The sequence below is a fragment of the Eleutherodactylus coqui genome, chromosome 1, assembly GCF_035609145.1.
Source record: "Eleutherodactylus coqui strain aEleCoq1 chromosome 1, aEleCoq1.hap1, whole genome shotgun sequence".
NCBI classification, from domain to species: domain Eukaryota; kingdom Metazoa; phylum Chordata; class Amphibia; order Anura; family Eleutherodactylidae; genus Eleutherodactylus; species Eleutherodactylus coqui.
In genome coordinates, this window is record NC_089837.1 from 382,517,616 (window position 1) to 382,531,665 (window position 14,050).

General features: G+C 41.4%; 1 protein-coding gene across 1 annotated transcript in view; it reads right to left on the minus strand.

Moving 5' to 3' along the window:
- Nucleotides 1-14,050, minus strand: part of GABRB3 (gamma-aminobutyric acid type A receptor subunit beta3) — a 169,822-nt gene that overhangs the window by 33,171 nt on the left and 122,601 nt on the right. The window lies entirely within an intron of this gene.

Sequence of the window (14,050 nt, forward strand, 5' to 3'; positions counted from 1 at the left end):
TCCGCATGTCTAAGATGCAAATTTTGACTCAGATATGAAAATAGCAAAATCCTGTCAAAAATCCACGTCAAAATCCACAAATTAGACTTGCAGATTTTAGTGAGGTTTTCCACAGTGGAGTATTCTGTTGCATGTTGCAGAATATTATGGTACATGTGAAAGCATCATTCTGAGCAGCAACAGTTCTTCTGTCAGTTTTGATAAATTAGGATAATTTATGCTTTGGAAAGAAAAAAAAAGTTAGTAAAACTTAAATCATACAATACATTTTTAGGCTGGATTCAGACGAACGTATATCGGCTCGGTTTTCACGCCGAGCCGATCTACGGTGTCCTCATCTGCAGGGGGGGGGGAGGATGGAAGAGCCAGGAGCAGGAACTGAGCTCCTGCCCCCTCTCTGCCTCCTCTCCACCCCCTCTCCGCCCCTCTGTACTATTTGCAATTAAAGGAGGTGGGACGGGGCGAGGCTAAATTCCGAGAATTAGCCCTACCCCCGTCCCGCCTCTTCCCATTGCAAATAGTGCAGAGGGGCGGAGAGGAGGCAGAGAGGGGGCGGGAGCTCAGGGCACTGCTCCTGGCTCTTCCAGGCTCCCCCCCTGCACAGAGAGATATCGGCTGGGCGTGAAAACCCAGTTGATATACGTTCGTCTGAACCCAGCCTTATGTTGGATCATTCTTGTAAAGCAATAATAGGTTAATAACAAAGAACAATAATTAAGCTAATCATACTACTGTCAAATTAAATTAAAGCCTCATGTACACTACAATACTATGGCTCAATACAGCCTCCATAGAAGCGGTTTCAGGCATAGCGTTTTTTTTTTATAGAAAAGTACAATGTTTTTTCCCAGAGATTTTTCCAGAATTTTTTTCACCACAAAGGCTCCAAAGCGATATATTAGCAATTGGTCAATAGGGAGTTAATAAATACACTACAAACACTGCAGGATTTTTTTCTTCAGTTTTTCTCACTTTTGGTGTGTTTTAGGCTCTATAGCATTTTTACAAAATAGAGCAGCCTGTGTTTTTCACGTTTTCTTTTTCCATTAGACCTCTTTATAAGAATAAAAATGCCTGATAAAGACCATGGCCAATAGCTATCTTAGTACTCCTATTACCTCAAATTATTTTTAAAGTGTTTTTATTGTGAAAAACTGAAAACACCCATATTTGGTATCACTGTAATCATGCTGAACCATAGAATAACATGGTAATGATTGCACACTGTGAATATGGAAAGATTTATGACGCAAGGAACACTGGTAGTACTGCTGTTTTTTCCATTCTCTCCCAGAAAGCATTAATAAAAGATAAATTTTATGTACCCCAAAATGATGTAAATGAAATATACAACTTATACCATAAAAAACAAGCCCTCATATAGCTCCATCTCTAGAAAAATAAAAAAAGTTATGACCCTCAGGCTTCTTTCACATGAGCGCATATCGGCCGTCCGTTTTCACGACCGGCTGATATGCGCTGTGATCTGATGCATTGGATTTCAATGCATCAGATCACATGGGCGTATTTCTGAAGCGTAAAAATGCCCGGCCAAGCCAATATAGCGCCAAGCGTTTTTACGCGGGGCCCAAAAGATGGTCCTGGAACTATCTTTTGGGCCGGAATATGTCGGCTGCTGCGTGGGCTCCTATGGGAGCCCACGGCAGCGGCTGTAGGTAGGAGGGATTTTAGTAGCATCTCTGCTAAACTCCCTCCCTCTGTTCTCCTCCTCCCATGCAGGCTCACCTGTCGTTCCTCCCCGCTCGTTCTGTGCTAAGCGCCCGCCCTCTTCCTGCCCCTTGTCCATAGCCGTCAATGGAAGGAGGAGGGGCGGACCGATGCTTAGCTCCCCCCGTCCCACCCCCTCCTATGCACAGAACGAGTGGGGAGGAACGACAGGTGAGCCTGCGATGGGGAGGGAGTGGAAATGGCCGATGGTCTGGTGAGCTCGGCGCTTTTGCCACTGAGTACTATAATAGCAGACCAATTGGCCATTGTTAAATCCCTGGTTGCCATAGCAACCCATAGACACCTTGTGGATGCAACATCTGCATTAAAGGGTTAAAAACTGCATGCAAATGTAAGCACATATGTGAGCAAGATTTACATGGATATTCAGAACCTTAGGAAAGTAAAACAAGCACATTGTGTGGACCCTTCAAAACCAAGATTGAGATTGAAATATAAAGAACTCTCTAGGGGGAAAGGGACATAAAGTTCTATTATTTGGGGACTACTTGAAAGAAAAAAAGGACTACTCGCTAAAAAAGAGCCTTTAGTCGTGTCTGCTTTGCCTTGTAAAAGTGAAATATTGAATTCCTGCTAATATATCCAGCCCATATACAGAGCATCATTAGCACACACCCATCTATATATATAAAGACGAAAGCCCTCACCGACTCACTGACTCACTGACTCACTGACTCGCCAAAAGTTCTCCCACTTCCCGATGTCGTAGAAATATGAATTTTGGCACAAGCATAGATTATCTCCAAAATAGGAAAAGTAATTGGGTCCCAACTCAATTATTCAATTCTAGCGCAAAAGAATTAGCGTCGAACTTTTACGTACGTAATCTAAATCTCTCACTTCCCAATGTCATAGAAACTTAAAATTTGGCACGGGCATTCAATATGTCATAAATAGGGAAAGTTAATAGGTCCCAACTCGATTATTCAATTCTATGCGCAAAAGAATTAGCGTCCAAATTTTACGTACGGAATCTAATTCTCTCACTTCCCGGTGTCATAGAAACTCGAAATTTGGCAGGAGCATTGATTGTCATAAATAGGAAAAGCTAATGGGTCCCAACTCGATTATTCAATTCTATGCGCAAAATAATTAGCGTCCAAATTTTACGTACGGAATGTAATTTTCTCACATAGAAACTTAAAATTTGGCACGAGCATTGATTATGTCATAAATAGGAAAAGCTAATGGGTCTCAACTCGATTATTCAATTCTATGCGCAAAAAAATTAGCGTCCAAATTTTATTTACAGAATGCAATTTTCTCACATAGAAACTTAAAATTTGGCACGGGCATTGATTATGTCACAAATAGGAAAAGCTAATGGGTCCCAACTCGATTATTCAATTCTATGCGCAAAAGAATTAGCGTCCAAATTTTACATATGGAATGTATTTTTCTCACTTTCCAGTGTCATAGAAACGTGAAATTTGGCACGAGCATTGATTATGTCATAAATAGGAATATAATTTTCTCACTTTCCGGTGTCATAGAAATGTGAAATTTGGCATGAGCATTGATTATGCCATAAATAGGAAAAGCTAATGGGTCCCACCTCGATTGTTCAATTCTAAGCGCAAAAGAATTAGCGTCCACATTTTACGTATGAAATCTAATTCTCTCACTTCCTGATGTCATTTTATATAAAGGAAACGTCGCATGGTTACCTCCCGTGGTGTTTCCTGGGTAACGCAGAGAACTATGCAAAATGGTGAACATGTGTTTTTCCGGTATCTCTAAAGTAACCACGACTTTATAAGATTTCTGTGTGACCACCAGATAAACACCAGTACCAAATTAACTCGGCCGAAGCCGGGCATATCAGCTAGTTTTTCTATATGGCACAGTCTGAGCTTGTGGTTGAAAACCCTACCTAGCTGAAAGAAAAAAGACTACCATAGATGAAGCAATCCAAGGGTGCATAGAAGGGCTCCTTTTGATTATGCATAGTGAGCTGGAGAACCCTTCTTCTTTCAATGATCGACAATTATCTAGAAGGACAGTAATATTATTCATATTATTGAACTTCATTAACTTAAGAGTTCACACAAACTGCAGGATTTGGGGAGAGGTCCCAGAGCTGGTCTATTGCGTATTGTGCCTGCATGGACTCTGAACCTATATAGCCATGTTAGAGGGATGATAAAAGATCATCGCGAGTCTGGACTCTGAGCAATGCTCATATCCATAAGTTTGGTTGCAATTTTCAGGGGAGGACCTTTGACAAATTGGGTTGGAAGACGCGAGCACAGTACCAAGATAAGAAAAGTCATGTAAAATGTTGTGTTGGGTTATTTTTTGTATGTTATGCTAATGATTTCCAGATTAATCAGGAGCAACATAGTTCATGCAACGCAAAAACACTATACGACATGCATCATGAAAAAGGTATATTTAGCAATCCTATACGGAGATGGGTACAAGCTAGAATTTTTAAAAGCCCTTAAGTGGCAGGTCATCTCACTATTGACTAGTTTGTTTAACCCTTTCCAATCCACTGTCTGACATCTGAAGACATTACAACTTAAGGCTGTACAGCTCCAATGTTGGAAGACGTCCATCGGGGTTTTCTTACTGTATATTGCCAGCCTCTCTGCAATTGGAGCCTATCCAACATGTCACCTCATGCAGTACTGGGTTCAGCCAGCAGATAGCACCATTGTATAATGGCAGAAAAAGAGTAATCCCCCTAGGAAAGCTAGGATACAAATTGGATTGGAAAGGGTTAATGCCATATTGAAGGAGGCAGACCTAATACGTCATAGCAACACTGCCTATATCAAGCTTTTACCAAAACAAGAGGTAAATCTGTAGCTTGCAGAATCATATCAACTAATTCCCCTGATTAATCAGGACTTAAAGGGGTTGTCTCGCGAAAGCAAGTGGGGTTATACACTTCTGTATGGCCATATTAATGCACTTTGTAATATACATCGTGCATTAAATATGAGCCATACAGAAGTTATTCACTTACCTGCTCCGTTGCTAGCGTCCCCGTCGCCATGGATCCGTCTAATTCTGATGTCTTCTTGCTTTTTTAGACGCGCTTGCGCTGTGCGGTCTTCTGCCTGGTGAATGGGGCCGCTCGTGCCGGAGAGCTGGTCACCGCGTCGTCATCGTAGCTACGCCCCGTCACGTGTGCCGATTTCAGCCAATCAGGAGGCTGGAATCGGCAATGGAACGCACAGAGCCCATGGTGCACCATGGGAGAAGACCCGCGGTGCACCATGGGAGAAAACCGCAGTGCATCCCTGGGAAAGGACCAGCGGCCATCTTTGGGAGAAGATTTTTTAAAGTCCTTATTTCATCGGATCAGTGAGTAGCAAGCGGTTTAAAAACCACTTTAATTTGCTATTTTATGCCAGGGGGTGACAGGGGGAATGGGGTAAGGCAAAATTTTGAGGTTTGCCGCGAGACAACCCCTTTAAAGTTAATGACAAATAGGCTGGCGGCTGTTTTTCCGACCTTAATTTCACATTCTCAAGTAGGCTTCGTACAGTGCAGGTCTGCAGTAGCAAATGCCAAAAGGTGAGTTCACACCTGCATCACAATTCGATCCCCCTGTTTCATTTTTGGAGCAGAGAAATGGAATTAAAACAGAAATAAAAGTTTCAGTTTCTTTCCCCATCGATTTCATTGGGTTTTTAAAATAACAGAATACTTTCAATTTGCTACTGTTCTGTTAAAGGGGTTGTCCCGCGAAAGCAAGTGGGGTTATACACTTCTGTATGGCCATATTAATGCACTTTGTAATGTACATCGTGCATTAATTATGAGCCATACAGAAGTTATTCACTTACCTGTTCCGTTGCTAGCGTCCCCGTCTCCATGGTGCCGTCTAATTTCAGCGTCTAATCGCCCGATTAGACGCGCTTGCGCAGTCCGGTCTTCTCCCTGGTGAATGGGGCCGCTCGTGCCGGAGAGCTGGTCCTCGTAGCTCCGCCCCATCACGTGTGCCGATTCCAGCCAATCAGGAGGCTGGAATCAGCAATGGACCGCACAGAGCCCACGGTGCACCATGGGAGAAGACCCGCGGTGCATCGTGGGTGAAGATCCCGGCGGCCATCTTGCTAAGGTAAGGAAGAAGTCGCTGCAGCGCGGGGATTCAGGTAAGTACTAAATGGTTTGTTTTTTTTATCACATGCATTGGGTTTGTCTCACGCCGAACGGGGGGCCTATTGAAAAAAAAAAAACCCGTTTCGGCGCGGGACAACGCCTTTAAGTTTCTGTTTCTTGACTGAATAAATAAAACCAGAAACCTAATAGAATGGAAGCAGGCTCAAAACTTTCCACTTTTTTGAAAAACAATTAACATTAACAGAGAAATAAACAGAAATGTTAATTTCCATTTTAATTTGGTCTCTCAGGTCAAAAACTGACAAAGAGATGGAATAACTGAAGCCATCATGCAGGTTTGCATGTAGCCAAAAAGGTCCTGTTGTCCTTGGATAATATATCGAATATGGAAGCTTGGCCAGGACCCCCTGCTTTGGTTATCTTAGGCACCAAAAAGCCATTCAACAATGTCAGATAGGAATGGCCGCAAAACATATTGGATGCTATGGCTCTAGCTGGCCTCTTTCGGATTTATATGCAAAGACTACATAATAATCCCTGGACTAGAGTATGTGCAATGGGCTTTCTTACAGAAGCTTTTCCTTTGCAAAGGGAAACTAGCCAGACCTGCCCACCGTCATCCCTTCTGTTCAATTTGGCATTGAAGCCACTGGCCGGGCTACTGGAATCCAAAGGTATTTTTAAGGGCATAAAGATAAATGACAGAGAATTGAATATCTCTATATTTGCAGATTATAGAATCTGCTTCATGGCAAATCTGCAGAAAATATATCTAAGGTACTAGATACCTGTTAAAACTTTTGCTGTTTCTTGGGATTTAAATCGAATATATCCAAATTTTAAATTCTGTTCTTTAGGTGCCAGGGCAAATTTGATATTGCAGAAACATAACCTCTAGGGAATACCCATAGTGAAATTCTAAATAAAGTATCTGGGTATCAGGATGGGTCATATACCAGAATGACTGTATATTTTAAACTATCCCCTTCATTTGAGCAAAACTGTACAAGAAGTACATCTATCGCATAATTTACACCTGCTCCAGCTGGGAAGAATCCACCTCTCAAAACTGATGTACCCATTACAAACTATAGCTCAAACAGGCCGACATTATGAAATAAACCTGTAACTCATTTTCTCTGGAAAGGTGGGTGACCTTGTATAGGCATGTCCAAACTAGTGGCATCTAGGAATGGGGGTGTATCTAGTCTCCCTAATATAAGATGATATAACTTCATCTGCATATCCAGGGACATTAATATCTGGATTCGGGAATCTTATTATTATTCAGATTTTAATCTCGAATCAAATTTCTGTGCCTCATGGAACTTGATAACGCTCCTGCACACTTTCCTTGGAATGATGGCAGGAAATTTAAGCAATCAGTTCTACTTAGGAATACTATAATGGCCTGAGAAGCACTTTGATAAAATATAATTCAATCCTCTTTTACTATTTACAAGCATCTCCCCTTGTGGTACCACCCTGGGTTTTTGTAGAGTAAAGAGAATAAATTGTTCAAAGAATAGAGCAGGAGGGGTTTAAGACAATTATCCATTAACCCTTTCCAGTCCACTGTCGGACGTCTAAAGACATTATGATTTAAAGTTGTGCTGCTCCAATTTTGGAAGACGTCCGTCGGGGGTTCTCTTACTGTATATTGCCAGCCTCTTTGCTGTCGGAGCCTATCCAACATGTTACCTCATGCAGTACTAGCTGTAGCCAGCATATAGCGCCGTTGTATAACAGCAGAAAGAGAGTACACCCCCTAGGAAAATCAGGATACAAATTGGATTGGAAAAGGTTAACTCCATGAGACAGACATTAGGTGAGTTGATACAAAATATGTCCAATATTTAGGGAATGCCCAGATAAAAAAAAAATGTTCTCTATCGAACAGTTACACAAAGTGAGAGGAGAGATAATATATTATAATTAGAGATGAGCGAGCATACTCGTCCGAGCTTGATGCTCGTTCGAGTATTGGGGTGCTCGAGATGCTCGTTACTCGAGACGAGCACCACGCGGTACTCGTCTCGATGAAACGGGCACTGACTATTGAATTCAATGGAGCCGGCAATACAGCCGGCTCCATTGAAAGCAATAGGCTGCCGGCGAGTGTGGGATGAATTTTCGGGAAGGGCTTAAAAATGAATTTTCGGGAAGGTCACAGCCTCACCAATCAGAGGCAGGTCTTACTCACACCCATTCATGAATTCATGAATGACAGCTGAGAGCTGCCCCTGATTGGTCCCTGCACTGAGCCAATCAGAGGCAGCACTCACTCACCCATTCATGAATTCATGAATGGGTGTGAGTGAGAGCTGCCTCTGATTGGTGAGGCTGTGACCAATCAGAGGCAGCTCATTCAGCAGGCGGGGATTTTAAATCCCCGGCTGCTGAATACTACTCACAGCAGTTCAGGAGAACTGCCGGCCAGATGCGGCTGAACTCCGGCTGCAGCGGAAAGGTCAGTATAAATTTTTTTTTTGTTTTTACACATTTTAGGATGATTTTCAGGTAAGGGCTTTGCTTTCAATGGAGCCGGCTGTATTGTCGGCTCCATTGAATTAAATGGGCTAACATCGTTCTTCTCTGCCACAGCTGTTAGAGGAGAACGATCTTTATGCTGACAGTGCGGGGGGGGGGGGGGTCTCACTCTTGCCACTATTGTGGCTTAATAGTGAGACCTCGAAGCCCGAAATGCAGCCCTGCATGTTGCTCCTCGCCTGCCCTATCCATTTCTGTGTTTTTTACATGACTTTGGTGATTTGCTAAGATTTTCACAAATGAAAACCTTAGCGGAGCACCAGTCATATACAAAAATACTCGAGTTGCCCATTGACTTCAATGGGGTTCGTTACTCGAAATGAACTCTTGAGCATCACTGAAAGTTCGACTCGAGTAACGAGCACCCGAGCATTTTGGTGCTCGCTCATCTCTAATTATAATATATTATTAATAATTGTTAATGAATCTTGGTGCTAAGGGACAACTTGCTTCCCACTTCTGACTATTTCTTTATAGCCTGGGGTACGATGATACAGAGTAGTGCTGATGCTCAATGTGGTGAATGATGTGTGGAGGGACACTCATTATAGTATTATGTATAGGGAAATTTTTGCTTTTAACCTTCTTGAGAATCCTAAGAAATTGGACAGGCTAGTCAGTTGTCCAAACTACCAAACAAACAAGATAGATCTGATGCATTGGAATCCAATTCATCAGATGATCGTGTAAATCGACCGACCGTGAAGACAGGGCCGATATATGCACATGTGAATAAGATCCTATGAGGGCCCGTTGTTATTCTGCTTTTTATATAGTGCTTTTATATAATGCTTAGTATTTAGTGCTGGCAATCTAGTTTCTCTGTTTCAAACACACACAAGGCCTAATTTAAAGAAAAGTAATTAGTCGATTAGTAGGTTTCTGTAATGTGGGAGGAAACCCACAAAAATGCAGAACACGCAAACCTCTTGCAAATATTTCCCTCCATGCATATATCTTTTTGCAACTCTGCTAACTATATGAAGATATTTAATTTTAGGTTAAATTTATGTAGGATTGAAAAAAATTAAGGGTTCACACCACTGAATGTTTCTATTAACTTTATGATTGCCTTTTAAAGACTGACATGGCAACTGAGCTTCACTAGACAGATGCTGTGGCCATCTGTCTTACGAATTGCATTAGAAGTCACAGTACTGTGACCTCTTCATTTAGGAAATGGCACTTGTGCCTCGCTGTCAGCAATTATGTATAGAGTATATGCAATGACAATTAGAATATATACATATATGCAAAAAGTGCAATTTTCTAATAAATCTTTTGCTTTGAACTACAGTACATAAGAAACAGAAATGTATGTTTGGCTGGTATATGTCAAAACACCTTCTCTACTGGAAGATCAGTCGATTAGACATTTCAATACAATTATATATAAAAACTATTTTTTTTTTGTGAGAAACAGTGACAAGCAAATTCTACTTCATGGACATATAATATAAAGGTTGGGTGCGGTTATAGTGTTTCCAGCTATTGGAAGAAAAATACCAACGCTATACCAAGTAAATAAAAGAAGTTTGTTTATTTTCTTTTATCTACACTCTTCTAAGTGCTTATAATGGAACCATGACAGCTATGCTGGATCTGTCAATATACTGATACTGACCAATCTCGGGCCCATTGACTGAGTTATACCAGAACTGTTGACAGCAAGGAAAATACTTGCGGGACTGGTAAGAGCCAACAGTGATTAGTATCTCTATTTATTTTTTACATCTTAAAGGGGTTGTCTCAAGGCCACAGTGATTTTTTTTTATTGCCCAGTCCCCCTTCTTAAGCATACATTACTATGCAGCAGTGTAAACGGCTTTTAAAGCAGGTTTCTACTCACAGTTCTGGTGTTTCAGCAACTTATAAAACTTCTTCCAAAGATGGCCGCCGGTTCTTTTCCCAAGAATGCACTGCGGTTTTCTCCCATGGTGCACCGCAGGTTTTCTCCCATGGTGCATCATGGGCTCTGTGCGTTCCATTGCCGATTCCAGCCTCCTGATTGGCTGGAATCGGCACACGTGATGGGGCGGAGCCAGAACGCCGCTCGTGCCCGGACGAACCAGAAGAAGAAGACCCTTCTGCGCAAGCGCGTCTAAAAAAGCAAGCAGACAGCGAAATTAGACGGAGCCATGGAGACGAGGACGCTAGCAACGGAGCAGGTAAGTGAATAACTTCTGTATGGCTCATATTTAATGCACAATGTATATTACAAAGTGCATTAATATGGCCATACAGAAGTGTATAACCCCACTTGCTCTCGCGAGACAACCCCTTTAAGCAATATATGGTTATTTCAATCAAATGCAAATCTGTTTAATGCATTCCATTAATCCTATTTTACAAGTTATCTCCTAAATGACAGTACATTATATACTGTACTGATGTATGCTTAAGGCCCTTTTTCCTTCTGAACATCCATATGAATGTTGTTACCAATTATCAGCCCATGTAAACATGTTCCCAATTGCCGAACAAACAAGTGAATGCTTGTTTGTCACCTGATCACATTGCTTACGCAGCCAAAAAAATGCTTGACAATTATCAGCATATCTCCGCTTGTAAGCAGGAGATGTTCTACTGAAAAATGCAGTCTGTATGGCCACAAACAATTGTATTACTGATTGTTTGCCTCCATACTCCTAATGATCTGCACATGTAAATGGTATTAATGAGCACTAATCGATGTGCTATATTATCGATCGGCACTTGTTATCAGGCCCATATGAAAGGACCCTTAGGATTTTCTTTTAGTCACCTAATAGATGTGTTGTGATGATTATCTGTTGAGTCGCATCCGACCTTCGGTCACTCTATGGATCAATGCTCTCCACGCATTCCTGTCTTTCACCGCTTTCTTCAGTTCGGTGATTGACATGTTTGTGGTGGCCTTGATTGTATCTAGCCATCTTGTTCTTTGTCGTCCTGATCTTCTCTTCCCACTGACCTTGCCAAGCATCAGTACTGTTTCCAGTGAGTTCGCACATATCACGTGTCCAAAAAAAGAGAGCCGCTGTTTGATGATTTTGCCCTCTAGTGATATTTTTGGTTTGACGCGATCTAACAAACTACCTTGCTCGTTGTCATGGCAGTCCAATGTATCCGTAGCATTCTCCTCCAGCACTGTAGTTCAAGCGCATCAATTTTCCTTCTGTCTGTTTTCCTGGGCATCTAACTTTCACATCCATACATCGTTATGGGAAAGAAAATTGCATTGACCAGCCTGGTTTTTGTTGCAATGCTAATGTCCTTGCTTTTTCAGATCTTTTCCATTCCTTGCATTGCATTCCTACCAAGTGTAATCCGTCTCTTGATCTCAAGTCCAGATTGCCCATTGCAATCGATTTTGGATCCAAGGAAGATGAAATCTTGGACCAACTCGACTTCTCTGTTGTTCATTTTTATGTTCACTGTACTGTTGCCTACCGTGGTCATGACTTTTGTTTTCTTGCTGTTGAGGTAAAGTCCTATGCGTTCGCTTTCCTTTTGCACTCGTTGGATAAGGTATTCCAGATAGCTTTCACTTTCCGCAAGCAGGGTGGTGTCATCTGCATATCCGAGGTTGTTGACATTTCTGCCACCGATTTTGACTGCGATTTCTGATTCATCCAGATTGCACCGCCTCATGATTGTTTCTGCGTGCAGATTGAAAAGGACTGGCGACAGAATGCAGCCTTGCCGTACACCTTTCTCAACTCCGAACCAATCCGTGTTTCCATAATCTGTCCTGACAATTGTTGAATGGGAACTGTCGGACGCTCAATCTGGCTTCCGCAAAGGACGTGGCACCAGAGACCAAATCGCAAACCTGCACTGGATCATGGAGAAGACCCGGGAGTATCAAAAGGATGTGTACATGTGTTTCATCGACTACAGCAAGGCATTTGATTGTGTTGAACATGACAAGTTTTTGACGTGTCTGAAACAAATGGGCGTCCCAGAACATATTGAACAGCTTATAGATGTGTTACAAACTGTTAATGTAATAATATGGAACAGTATTATTACAGAGAAGGATTTGCCACAGAAAATGTTGAATAAAGGTGCTTTTACAGCTTTTACGATTTATAGTTCGAACGAGCATACAATGTCAGAGTTCACTCTCGTACAGGCAGATACATTATTTGCTCATTCACTTGCTAAATCATCCAGTCGTATATATACACTGTACCAGTGAAATGTATAACAATTAAATTGAACAATTAGTGAATGAGCCAACAATGATTTTCATGCTTGCATGAAATGAATGATGAACGATAAGTGAATGAAATATCATTTGATCACTGGCTGCATTTACACTGAACGATTGTTGATTTTTGCGCGTTTGAGCAACTTTTTGAATTATAATCGTTCCATGTAAAAGGGCCTTAACTGCTGCTGTAGAAGTTGCACCAAGTTTATCAAGCTAAAAAAAGATTTTACGTCACAATTGTTTAACAAACAGGACAGAAATATTGGAAAGGAAAGTTAAAACTAGGCAAGAAAACTGAGTTTGTGACAATTGATAAAGGCTGTAGGAAAATAAAGTACAGAATAGAATCTTTGCTTTACAATACATCTCAAAACCAATCTTCTTTTATCATTCTTGACAGAACGCCCAATGATAACAAAACACCCATACAAGATTTGAATAACAAGTGCTATATACATACACGTGTTTATGTGACAGTTTATCACAGCCAATATCCACTACTAGGGATACTGAATAGGATTGTTTAACTTAGATAGCATTTCTGACCATTAACATTATGCTCATATTTAAAAATAATATTTTTCTGGAAAACATTCTATGCTGCTGATCTTTACATACTCACAACGAATGAAGATAGTAAACAGGTCATTTTTTCCTGCTTTTCTAATAATAAGAATTTACGACTGTAATTGTACCAGTTTCAGTAGCACAGAACTGATACATATTTATATATTACATTCACTGAAAATGGACATATACTTACTGACACAGGAGGGCAAACATGTGCAGCACCTCAACATGCAGGCAGCCACACTGCCAAATGAGGGAGCCAATTACACCTGTGGAGGACACCAATGAGACAGCCACTCACACAACCTCCTATACACAGGGGGGAGGCTGCTTGGTGTATACTCCTAAAAGCTACACTACATGTGAATAATACGTAATAAATGCGAGGTATTAGTTGGATCCTGTGTTAGTAAGTATATGGCCATTTTCAGCGAATGTTTGTTTTTAATTTTCCCCTTCTGTGATACACATATTTATATATTAGGTTCTGTTCACATCTGTTTCAATGTTTTAGTTGTAAATGGAAACCATGATGCAATGCTGGATCCATCATATGATCAGTGCCACCTAACAGATCCTATTGCGGTCTGCTGGGGCATCAGTCATTTTCGTATGGAGATCTACCTTCTCTCCCTATGGCAGGTGTTAAGGCAGATAAGGGGGTAGGTTGGATTTCAACTTTCCAATCCTTTTGTTCTCTGTGTCATTCACCCCTCTTGGTCATGCTGAGCGTTCTTGTATATGAATATGTAGTTTGAGATAGCTCAGTGTAAAAAAGCTATTGTCCAGCAGATATCTAACATGTATGGCCACCCCTAAGGCCCTTTTACATGGGATGATTATTGTTCCAGTCGTTCATAACCCAGCGCTCCCGCAGGATTTTGAACGATAGTCGTCACATCTAAA